We start from the raw sequence: 12,235 nt of genomic DNA, 5'->3' as shown, positions 1-12,235 counted from the left end.
TTATCTTACATTGCTGTAGCTTAAAGTTCAAAATCAAGATGTTAGTGGAACTACTTCCCCTCTGAAGTCTCTGAATAAAATCCTTCCTTACCTATTCTGTTGCTTGATTGAGGTTGGCAATTCTTGGCTTTCTTGCTGTATAATAGGATCACTCCAATATTTGGCTCTGCCATCATGCGATGTTCTCCCTGAGGATCTTTCTCTGTATTTTGCTCTATTTATAAGAATATCAGTTAGATTGGATTATGGTACTCTGTAAAGAAGTTCTCTCACCTTGATCACCTTTAAAGTCCTTGTTTCTAGTAAGATCATATTCAGACATAGGGTGGAGGGCTTCTTTTTTTGGCATTCAAAATGTGAACTTTTAACAATAAACAGCAGGTCAAAGCGGGGAGTCCCCCAGGAGCAAGAATGCTGAAGCTGGTGTTGGAGGCTTCAGGGGCTCCCCATTTCTTCCCCCTTCAAGGCCTGAAGGCAGGAAAGCAGTGAACCCCACTGAGGATGGGGGTGCCCAGCTCCACATAAGTCCAACTGCCAAGAAGCAGCAGCTAGTAGAGCAGGTTGGGCCTCTGCCTGACCTGGAAGGTCCCAGCAGGGTAAGTGGCCCGGGCTGGGCCCGCAAGCAGGCCAAGGCCTCGGGTCAGATGCGGAAGCTCTCCTTCCGGCCATCAATGTGACTTGGAGCCACAGGTAGACATCCATGCCGATGCCCTGCAGAGACTGTAGCCGCAGGGAGCCCCCGAGGTATTCCGAGTAGGCTCGTGATGACAGCAGCCCGAAGCCAAAGCCATGCATGGGTCCTGACTGGCCTCCACTGAGCATGTCCATGTGGCCAAAAAGGGGGCTGATCCGGGGATCCTGGGTACTGGCCTCGGCCGTCGTGAAGTGGTAGTCCACGACCCGGTCCAGGTCCTTGTGAGCAATTCCCCCGCCCCTATCTGAAATCCTGATGACAAGATCAATATCATTGTTGGCGATAGTGATGGCACGTCTGGGACATTGTAAGGAGTGTCTAGGTGACTCTCCATTGGAGCTCTCATGGCGTTCTTGAGCAGCTCGTGGGGGAATGTGGTCCAGCCGCATACTCATGGCGTTCTCGAGCAGGATGTGGTCCAGCCGCATAGGGATGAAGGGGAACCGAGCAGCCACGGGCCCGTTAATGTGGACGCGGGGAGCGTCGCCATACTTGTGCTCACACAGGCTTCTGGCAAAATCCACCCATTTTTCAATGATCTTCTTTGGTGAGAGGCGAGTGCAGGTCATGCCCACAAAGTCAGGCTTGTCCTCGTACAGTGCCAGGTGATGTGTAGCCAACATGCGGATCCCCAGGCGTGAAGTCAGGGTCTTGTCCAAGAAATAGTGGACAAGCTTTTCATCCTCTATGTGCCTTCGGCTCTCACGCAGGCCCTCCACTGAGAGGGTCACTACATCCTTATGATCATCCAGCAACTGTCGCACCAGCTGGCAACACTGGGCCTCTTCTGTCTGGTCCTTGAGCAGAGGGAAGTCTGTCGGCTTCTGGAAGGCACGGATGTGCAGCTTGTGCACGTGCAGGATGGTGGGGTTGCAGTCAACGATGCAAGGGAGGCTGCGGAAGCCCTTGATGCAGTGAGCGATTCGCACTGGCAGCTCTTGCTGTAGATAGCGGGCACTTTTCAGAAGGGGGCTGCCATCCTGAGAGCGGCCAGAATAGAGCATCATGGACGAGGTGAGACAGACTGAAGGCTTCTCAGCCGTCACGTTGATGGCTGACTGGTTCGCGGGCCATCTCTACATGGTATGCGTGTGTGACCGACGTGGAGCGGGATCGGAGTGAAAGTGCAGGACCCAGGAAGGGATGGAGTGGTGGCCCAGCCCGGGGACCACTCCCCAGGACCGTTGCCAGTAGCATTGTCCCGGTCCTTGATCAAACTAGGTGGCCCTAAGGCTGAGGACCCGACAGATGGAGGCCGTGGGGTAAAGAGGAGGGTTGAGTAGCTTTCTTCTCTGACTTCAAGGGCGAGGGTCAGAGGATGCTGACCAGCTCAGCCAGCAGGGTGCAGCTCCCATCGCGGGGCTGAGGTCCAAACGGAACAGCCCGAGCAGTGGACCGGCCGGTCGAGCCCAGCCGCCAGGGTGGAGGGCTTCTAATGCAATCCAGTAGATCTCAATGTCTTAATCTATAAAATAATGTTAGAACTATTGTGAAAATTGGCTGACCACACATACAAATGTCAATTATTAATTAGTAAAAACTTTCAACTTGAATTTGAACACATCTCTTCCATAAACTTCAAGTTAACCTGAAGAAATCTCAGCTTCAGTAGCTATAAACCCCAAATGTCTAAAGGCAACTGAAAGGACTGAGAAAGCATGGTACTTCATGCAATGGAATACGATGCAGCACTCAGGAGCAACGATTTGGAAAAATACAACATAACCTGAGAGAGATTAAAAAGCCTCATGCTGAATTAACTAACTCAGTTTCATAAGGACAAACACTGCATAAGACCATTATCATAAAAATAAAAGGATGAGTAGTGAAACACGTATGGGTATCCAAAGGGGCAAAGGGGAGGGAGCAAAGGGATGAGGACAGGTAGGGGCATAATCACAGGGTTACACAATTTAGTAAAGGGAGATCGGGGGTAAAAGAAATGGAAAAGATCCAGTGATGACTTGAAAAGACGGGGTAATGGTAGGCATATGTGATTAATTTAAAAAAAAAATAATGAATGGGAATGATTGTCTGAAACACAATAGTGTGAAACAAAATTTATACAAAATTTGTAAGCAAAACAATATAAACATTATTTTTGGAAAAAGGAAATGCATAATATTCTGTCTTATGGTGGAATGGATAGTATGAATTGCAAATTATAGTGCTGAAAATTTAGAAATTTCCAGAATATTTCCACATGCATAGAACATACTTTATAAAAGTTAGCTATTCTCCTCAACTCCTCAACTATATTCCGAAAAGTCTATCCAAGGAAACCACATTGCTGACTAGCCTAGGCTACCTTATAGGAACTCCAAATATGCTAACTTACTCAGTCTGAGTGACTACTATTTAGAATGAGATTCTGCACCACCGGAGCATCTATCTAACAGAATCACTAGGGAATTCCTAGACAAATTCCACTCCATCTTCCTTGGGTCATATATATTATAAACAGTCATCATTCACTATTAGTGTTTCATAGCATGTTGTTGTCGAGTGCTTTAAAGTAGAGTATGACTTATGGTGACCCTACCAAAGAAAGGTGATCCGACAGAGAGTGGAAGTTATCAAACAATATCATTAATATCACATGCAAGCAAGATTCTGCTGAAGATTATCCAAAAATTGCTGCAATGGTACATCAACAGAGAACAGCTGGAAATGCAGGCTGGATTTAGGAGGGGTAGTGGTACCAGGGATCTTGTAGTTAATGTTAGATGGATCTTGGCTGAAAGTAGGGAATACCAGAGTCTATCTGTGTTTCATTGATTATACAAAAACGTGTGACTTTGTGGACCACAACAAACTATGGCTAACTCTGAGAAGAATAGGAATCCCAGGACACTTGATCATGCTAATGCAAAACCTAGGAGCCAGTAGTAAGAACAGAGCAAGAAAACACTGCATGGTTCAGAATCAGGAAGGGTGTACATGAGGGATGTATCCTATCTCCATACCTTATCAACATGTATGCAGAACAAATTATCCAGGAGGCTGGGCTCTATGAGGAGAAATGTGGCATCAGGTTTGGAAGAAGACACATCAACAATCTGTGTTAATGCAGATAACACAGCCCTGCTTGCTGAAATTGAGGAGGACCTTAAACGCTTGCTGCAGAGGGTCAAGGACAACAATGTTCAATATGGATTGAAGCTCAACATCAAGAAAACAAAGATTATCACCACTGGGCCGATTGACAGCATCATGATAGATGGTGAAGAGATTGAGAGTGTTCACAGCTTTATTTTGCTTGGCTCCACAATCAGCACCATCAGCCAGGAAATGAAAAGACATATTGTGTTGGGAAAGTCTGCTGTTGGAGACCTCTCCAAAGTGCTTAAGAGCAACGATGCCTCTCTGGAGACTGAGGTATGCCTGATATAGGCCATGGTCTTTGCAATCACTTCCTATGTATCAGAGAGCTGGACAATGACTAGGGATGCTAAAAAGAGAATAAAAGATGATAAAAAGATGTCTTTAAGATGTGGTGCTGGAGAAGAGTACTGAATATGCTGTGGACTGCTAGGACAACAAACAAGTTTGTCTAAGAGAGGGTGAAACCAGGCTGCTCTTTGGAGGCAAGGATTCGAAAGTTTAGTCTGACATACTTTGGACATGTTGCAAGGACAGACCACTACTTGGAGAAGGACATCATGCTTGTGAGGGCGCAGGAGAAAAAAATTCTCGATGAGATGGATTGATTCAGTGACTAGGGTAATGGGGGAAGGTGTGTCAGAGACAATAAGATTGGCAAAGAATAGAGCAGGGTTTAGGGCTGTTGTACATAGGGTCACAAGAGACCCCATGGCACATAACAGCAACTCTCAACTAGGTGAATTGACACAGTGGCTACAGCAAAGGGATCAAGTATCTCAGCGATGACAAAGATGATAAGGATGGTAAAGAATAAGACAGGGTTTAGATCTTTTTGTTCACAGGATTACTATGAGTTGTACTCAATGGGATGTCACTGAGCACAACAACATGAACAACAGATCTAAGCTTTGCCATACCCTGTACCATCTTCACACCTCTGGTATATTTGAGTTTATTGTAAAGTCATTCTGACATTCCACCTTTTCAAGAATCTTCCTCTCTTTTTCCAACCCTCTGCCTATCCAAATATGATGTCTTTTTCAAGGGTTGGCCCCTCCTAACAACCCGAAAGTGTGTGGGAAGTTTCAGTGTGGTTTCTTCCAAGGAGCACTTTGGTTGCACTTTCTCCAAAACCATACTAGTTTGTTCTCTAGGCAGCCAATGTAATATTACATACCCTTCTCCAACACCACAACTCAAAGGCATTGATTCTTCTTCTGTCATCCTTACTCGTTGACCAACTTTCAGATGCATAGTAAGTAATTGAAAAAGCCATGACTTGAATCATATGTCTTTAAATGAACATCATTGCTCTTTTGAACTTTGGAGGAATACTTGGCAATGTAATTTTCTAGTGCTCCACGTCTTCTGTTCTCTTCACATTTGATATCAAGAGTGTTAGTTGTGAACCCAAGTAATTTAAAATTGTTTACAAGTTTAATATTTTCTCTATCATGATACAAACGACTCGGCCTCACATAACAACAACAATCATGATACTGGTTTTTGACACAGGTGGGAAGGATTTTTATCTTCCTTATTTTGATATATAATCTATATTGAAGGTGACAGTCCTTGATCTTCTACAAGTGTTTCAAGTCCTTTTCAATTTCAGTAATCAATATTGTGTCATTTACATAATGCAATTTGTTGATGAGTCTTCCTTTGACCATGATGCTACATTTCTCTCATAAATTCCAATTTCTTGAGTGATTTGCTCAGCATATAGATTGAACAAATGTGGAGAAAGAATCTAGCCCTGATGAATACCTTTCCTTCTTTTAAAGCATACAGTTTGTCCTTGCTCTATTCCCATAATCATCCGAGACGCTGGGCTGTACGAAGAGAAATGTGGCATTAGGATTGGTGGAAGAGTCATCAACAACCTGCGTTATGCAGATGACACAACCCTGCTTGCTGAAACTGAGGAGAACCTGAAGCACTTGCTGCAGAAGGTCAAGGACTGCAGCTTCCTATATGGATTGAAGCTCAACATCAAGAAAACAAAGATTCTCACCACTGGGCCAATTGGAAGCATCAGTATGGATGGTGAAGAAATTGAGATAGTTAACAGTTTTAGTTTGCTTGGCTCCCCAGTCAACACTCTTGGCAACAACAGCCAGGAAATCAAGAGATTAATTGCATTGGGAAAGTCAGCTGTGAGGGACCTCTCAAGAGTACTGAAGAGCAACAATGTCAGACTGGAGACTAAGGTGCGCCTGATGCAGGCTGTAGTCTTCGCAATTATGTGCTATGCATCAGAGAGATGGACAGTGAATGGGGTTGATAGAAAGAGAATTGATGCCTTTGAGCTTTGGTGCTGGAGAAGAGTGTCAAATATACCATGGACTGCTAAGAGAACAAACAGGTTTGTCCTGGAGAAGGTGAAGCCGGAATGGTCCTTGGAGTCAAGGATTCTGAAGCTTCGTCTGACATACTTTGGGCATGTTGCAAGGAGGGACTGGTCCTTGGAGAGGGACATCATGTTTGGCAGAGTGGAGGGGCGGTGAAGGAGAGGAAGACCTTCGATAAGATGGATTGATTCTGTGACTGGAGTGGTGGGAATAAGTGCATTTGAGATGGCTAGGTTGGCACAGGATAGAACAGTGTTTAGACCTCTTATACATAGGGTCGCTTTGAGTTGCAAATGACTCAATGGCACATAATAACAACATTCCCGTAATCACGTCTTGGCTTACATATAGGTTTTGCATTATACCTAATGGACTGCAAAGGAATCAGGTTGACTTTATCTATAGAAAGAACCATTGGAGAAACTCAGTATCAACAGTCAAAACCAAACCCGCACTGAGTGTGGAACAGAGCATCAATTTCTCATGTGAAAATTAAAATTGAGGCTGAAGATAATGGAAAAACAATTCTGTAAGAACAAAAATATTGCTTTGAGTCTATTCCACTTGAATTTAAAAATAATCTTAAGAATAGATTTGAGGCATTCAACACTAATGATTGAATACCATATGAAATGTGTGTGGGATGAACGTCAAAGATGCCACTCATGAAGAAAGCAAAAAGTTATTACAAAGGCACAGAAGAAAGAAAATAATTGTTGGAAGAAATTCTGACAACTGCACTAGATCGTTGAGAAGACAAAACAAAGGGAAGATATGCTGAAGTAAAAGTATAGAAGATTCCAAAGAAAAACTTAACAAAACAAAGCAAGTATTATAACAGAATGTGAAATAACCTGGAGTTGTAGAATTAAAAAGGAAAAGACTTGCTCTTTATTTCTCAAGATGAAGAGTTTAAAAAAAAATTCAAGTCTCAAGGTTCAAGATTCAAGAATGCTATGGTTAAGATCTTGAATGACACAGGAAGTTCCAAAAGAAGATGGAAGGAATATGCAGAGTTACTATATTAGAAAGGATTTGATGACATGGAACTACCTGTGGAGGTATCATATAATCAAAATCCAAAGGTAACAGAGGAAAGAATCTGAACTGCACTGAAAGCATTAGCAAAAAGTAAGGCCCCAGGAATCTATGGAACAACAGTTGATAGGTTTGAACTAATAGATGCAGCCCTGGATGTGCTTATCAATCTGTGCTAGGTAATTTGGAAGACTGGCCAAATGACTGGAGGAGAGCCTTAACTTGTTCTCATTCCCAGGAAAGATGATCCAACAGAATGTAGAAGTTATTGAACAATGTCATTAATGTTGTTGTTGTTACGTGTCTTTGAGTCGCCTGTGACTCATAGTGATCCTGTGTACAACAGCTCTGAAGCCTGCTCTGCCCTAAGCCAGTCTCACTGACTTTGACACACCTACCCCCACTGCCTAAGTTACCCAATCAATCCATCTCTTCTGGGGTCTTCCTGTGCTGAGCTGTCCCTTCACCCGTCTGAGTATGATATCCTTCTCCAAAGACTGGTCCCTTCTGGCTACCTGCCCAAAGTATGTGAGATGGAGCTTCAAAATCTAAGCCTCCTTTTTTTTAATTATTATTAAATTTTATTAGTTTTAATGAACATTTACAGAGATTTTGGGTTCTCATTCATTCATTGTTACACTGTTTTCTCTACCCTCCTCCCCAGTTAGTTCTTCTCCCCCCCCCCGAATGTCTGTTTTAATTGTCCAATTGCCACAGTGCTTGTCAAAGCCAGTTCTGATTAATCTCCTTTGTCAGTGTGTCCTTTGCCATTCCCTATCACTCCTCCCTGAGAGAGACTTCACCCTGATTCATAAGGAAAAGGGGATGGCGTATTCTCTTAGCTACTTCCTGCTGAAAAGGGATGCTGTGGGTTTCAGGGTGAAGATCTTCTCTCAGTACTCTAAAGGGCCCCTTTGGCAATAGGAAACACATAGACTATTATGGAGATTGATTTTGGAATTTAGATGCACTGTTATCAATTGTGCTTAGCCATACATGTTCATGTCCTCGAAGATGTATCATGGAGGAGTTGCAACCTAGAAACACAAATTTAACTAACAAGTTAAAAGTACATGAGTAAAAAATTAACAAGCAATAATATTCTGAGTAGAGGTTCTAGTAGTGGCACAAATCAAGTTACAGAGGGGAGGTGGTTCTTACAATATAAAAAAAAAAAAAATCTAAGCCTCCAAGGAGAAACTTGGTTTCACCCTCTTCAAGACGTACCTATATGTTTTCTTGGTAGTACATGGTTCAAGACTATTCCAGCTCCACAAGCCAAAGGCATCAATGCTTCTGTTAATTGCACACAAGTAAAATTTTGGTGAAGATTATAAAAAAGTGGCTCAAAGATCACGTTGACAGTAAACTGCCTGAAGTTCAAGCTGTATTTAAAAGAGACCATGGCAACAGGATGTCTTTGCTGATGTCAGTTTTATGTTGGCCGAGAGCAGTGTGTACAAAAGCATTTGACTATGTGGATCACAACAAATTATGGCTAACCTTAAGATAAATGGAAATCCTTTCATGCTAAAGTAGCTTGTATCATTTATGATGCTCTTTATATGTCATTGGCATTTAAAAATAGTGCCAGGACATCTCAGTGGACAGTGAATACCAGAAATTTCAGAAGGAAGAAATAATTAGTAATCTACTGAAAATTAAGTGGTGAGAACTTTGTGGATCACAACAAAATATTATCTGATAGATAGCGACCCTATGTACAACAGCCCTAAACTCTGCTCTGTCTGGTGCCAATCACACTGTCTCTGCCACTCTCATGCCGATTATCCCAGTCACTGAATCAATCCACCTCATAGAGGGCCTTCCCCTCCTGAGCTGCCCTCCACCCTCCCAAGCATGATGTCTCTCTCCAAGGAACGGTCTCTCCTCACAACATGTCCAAAGTATTTTAGACAGAGCCTCAGAATCCTTGCCTCCAAGGAGCCACTCGGTTTAACCCTTTCCAGGACAAATCTGTTTGTTTTCCTAGCAGTCCATGGTATTCTCAGTACTCTTCTCCAGCATCACAGCTCAAAGTCATCAATTCTTCTTCTATCCTCCTTTGTCATTGTCCAACTCTCTGATGCATAACAGGTGATTGCGAAGACCATGGCCTGTATCAGACTCACCTTAGTCTCCAAAGAGATACCATTGCTCTTCAGCACTTTGGAGAGGTCCCTAACAGCAGACTTTCCCATGGCAATGCGCCTTTTAATTTCCTGGCTGCTGGTGCCAAGACTGTTGACTATGGAGCCAAGCAAACTAAAGCTGTGTACAATCTCAATCTCTTCACCATCCATCCTGATGCTGCCGATTGGTCCAGTGGTGAGAATCTTTGTCTTCTTGTCATTGAGCCTCAATCCATATTGTAGGCTGCAGGAGCAGATAGAGTGTGGAAAGCACTCTCCTAAATTGGTTCCACAGCTGCTGATGAATTCCAAGACCATGTATCAACAGTTAAGGTAGCTACAGACCAGGTCTCCCCTACTAGAGGCTAATACAATGACTAGAAATGCCAATTTTCGAAAGTTCTGACACCTTACATACTGTTTTTTGGATATGAGTTTTCCATGGCTTATGGCCAGGTAGCCAACAGAAATATAAAGAAATGCTCAAAATCACTGACAATAAGAGAGAAGCAAATCAAAACCACAATGAGGTGCCATCTCACTCCAGGAACAGTGGAAAAGTGTAGTAGGACCCCAAGCAATAGAAGTTGGAGAGGATGAGGAGAAGGGGAGTCTCATACAATATTCGCGGGATTATTAAATGGTGCAGTCACTCTGGAAGATAGTTTGACGTTTCCTCAAAAAGTTGAACATGGAAGCTATGTATGACTCAGCTATTACACTACTAGGAATAAAACCCAAGAAAATAAAAACTGAGACACAAACAGTTATTTTTACACCAATGTTCACAGCAGTGTTATTCACCTTCACAAGAACGTGGATGCAGCCCAAATGCCCAACCACAATTGAATGGATTGAGAAATTGTGGTACACTCACTCTTTTGATTTCTTAATATTGCTACCATGGGTGTTGATTGTGAATCCAAGTAAGATGAAATTGTTAATAACGTCAATCTTTTCTCCATCTATCATGATGTTGCCTGTTGGTCCAGTGGTAAACATTGTTGTTTTCTTGATATGTAACCCATACTGAAGGATGCAATCTTTGATCTTTTGTAGAGTTTCAAATCTTCACTTTCTGCAAACAAGCAAGGTTGTGCCATTTGCATATTGCAGTTTGCTGATGAGTCTTTCCTCCAATCTTGGCACCACATTCTTCATAATATCCAGCTTCTGGAATTATTTGCTAATAATACAGATTAAATAGGTATGACGAAAGGATAAAAGCCTGACACATATCTTTTATGTTTAAAACCACACAGTGTTCCCTTTTTCTGTTCAGACTTCAGCTTCTTGGTCTATATTTAGATTTTGCATGAGCACAACTGATATAAATAAAAGTTGGATTCAAAATAGGTCATGACAAAAGCGTATCAGGGTTAACGTCAGGTGGATCTTGGCTAAAAGCAGAGAATACAAAAAAAAGTTTACTTGTGTTTTATTGACTATGGAAAGACTTTGTTGATCATAATGGATTATGGCTAGTATTAAAAAGAATGTGAATACCAAAGAACTCAATTGTGCAGTTATCTATTGACATAGTGTTTCGACCATTTTTAAGCAATCTTCAGCATGCTGGTACTTTCATGTGTTTTCAAGGATATTGTCCAATAATTTTCACATTATATTCCATCATCTGTTTTAGGGGTGGTAACAAATTGGGTGGGCAGGGAGAAAAGTGCTGCAATGAATGAATGGAAATACAAAACCTCTGTAAATGTCTATTAAAATTAATAATAAAAAATAAAAATAAAAATCCCAAAAAACCCAAATATGTATATCTTTCAGTCAGTTGTCCAAGGAGCTGTATTCCATATATCTTGACAAGGACTACTAAAACCATTCAGGGTACATCTAGTTTTTGAAACGTGTCAATAGCTATTCCACCAATTCCTGAAGTCTGATTTTCCCCATTGTTGTAGTGCAGCTTGCACTTCTTCCTTTTATACTATGAGTTCTTGATGATATGCTACTTCCTGAAATGTTTCAATGTCAACTATATATTTTTGGTACCTTGGCCCTGTGTATTCTTTACATCTTCTTTTGATAATTCCTGTTCCATTCAAGATTTTACCCACAGAATTCTTCAGTGTTACAACTCAAGGCTTGAATCCCTGAGCAAAGCTAAAACTGTGACTCATGGCAGAGCTTGTCCTGAGGTTCCTATGTCAGAGTAGTGCTATTGGGCCATTTCATTGAATTAATATCTGCCCTCTCTTTAGTTATCCCATGGTTCCTTTAATTTCTTATCAGTTCTGGAGGTTTAGTAAGTCCTAGTAACTCAGAAATATCTCTTTCCTTATTTTCCTTCTACATTTTTCTAAGAACAGCAACAAAATCAGGAGGTCCTGGGGCCTAAATTCCCATTTATTTTATTGCCTGGAAGTAATTTAAGGAGTGCACTAAAAATGCCGAAAGTTAATAGATTGGATAGAACACCTCTATCCTTTGGGCAAAAGAAAAAGAAGCTAGAAATCTATTTAAAATAGCTCCAATTGACCACATTGCTTTAAACAGCCCTCAAGGGTAAACAGAGGGTTTGTGTCCTTTTGAGTCAGGTAAAAGCTATCCACTGAGGAATACTATACAGAAATTTTCTTTTTTCTGTTCCTGTTTTCTGCTTACCACATCAGGACACTCCCTCAGCATGTGCATCTTATCCTAGTTGTGCCACTTATGTTTCTTTCCCTACAAGCCAGATTTCCAACTGATCTGGGCTGGATAAGGGAAAGCCAGCTCCTGCCCACAGATGATCTTCCTGTTAACTCACTCAGAACAGATCTCTGGCTTTGACAAGGGAAACGATGGTACAGTTGGTAGAATTTTAATCTTCCATGCTAGGGAGTTGAGTTCAATTCCTGGCCAATGCCCCTCCTGTATAGTTATTGGTCATCTGTCTTTGAGTGAAAGCT

General features: G+C 42.0%; 1 pseudogene; it reads right to left on the bottom strand.

The window, feature by feature from the left end:
* Nucleotides 1–640: 640 nt before the first annotated feature.
* Nucleotides 641–1,891, bottom strand: LOC102857510 (annotated as a pseudogene).
* Between the last annotated feature and the right edge of the window lie 10,344 nt (nucleotides 1,892–12,235).

The sequence above is a fragment of the Elephantulus edwardii genome, unplaced genomic scaffold, assembly GCF_000299155.1.
Source record: "Elephantulus edwardii isolate Elephantulus edwardi_28Jun2011 unplaced genomic scaffold, EleEdw1.0 scaffold00041, whole genome shotgun sequence".
NCBI lineage: Eukaryota > Metazoa > Chordata > Mammalia > Macroscelidea > Macroscelididae > Elephantulus > Elephantulus edwardii.
Note: the sequence above shows the minus strand (reverse complement) of the source record. Positions and strands in the feature narration are given on the sequence as shown.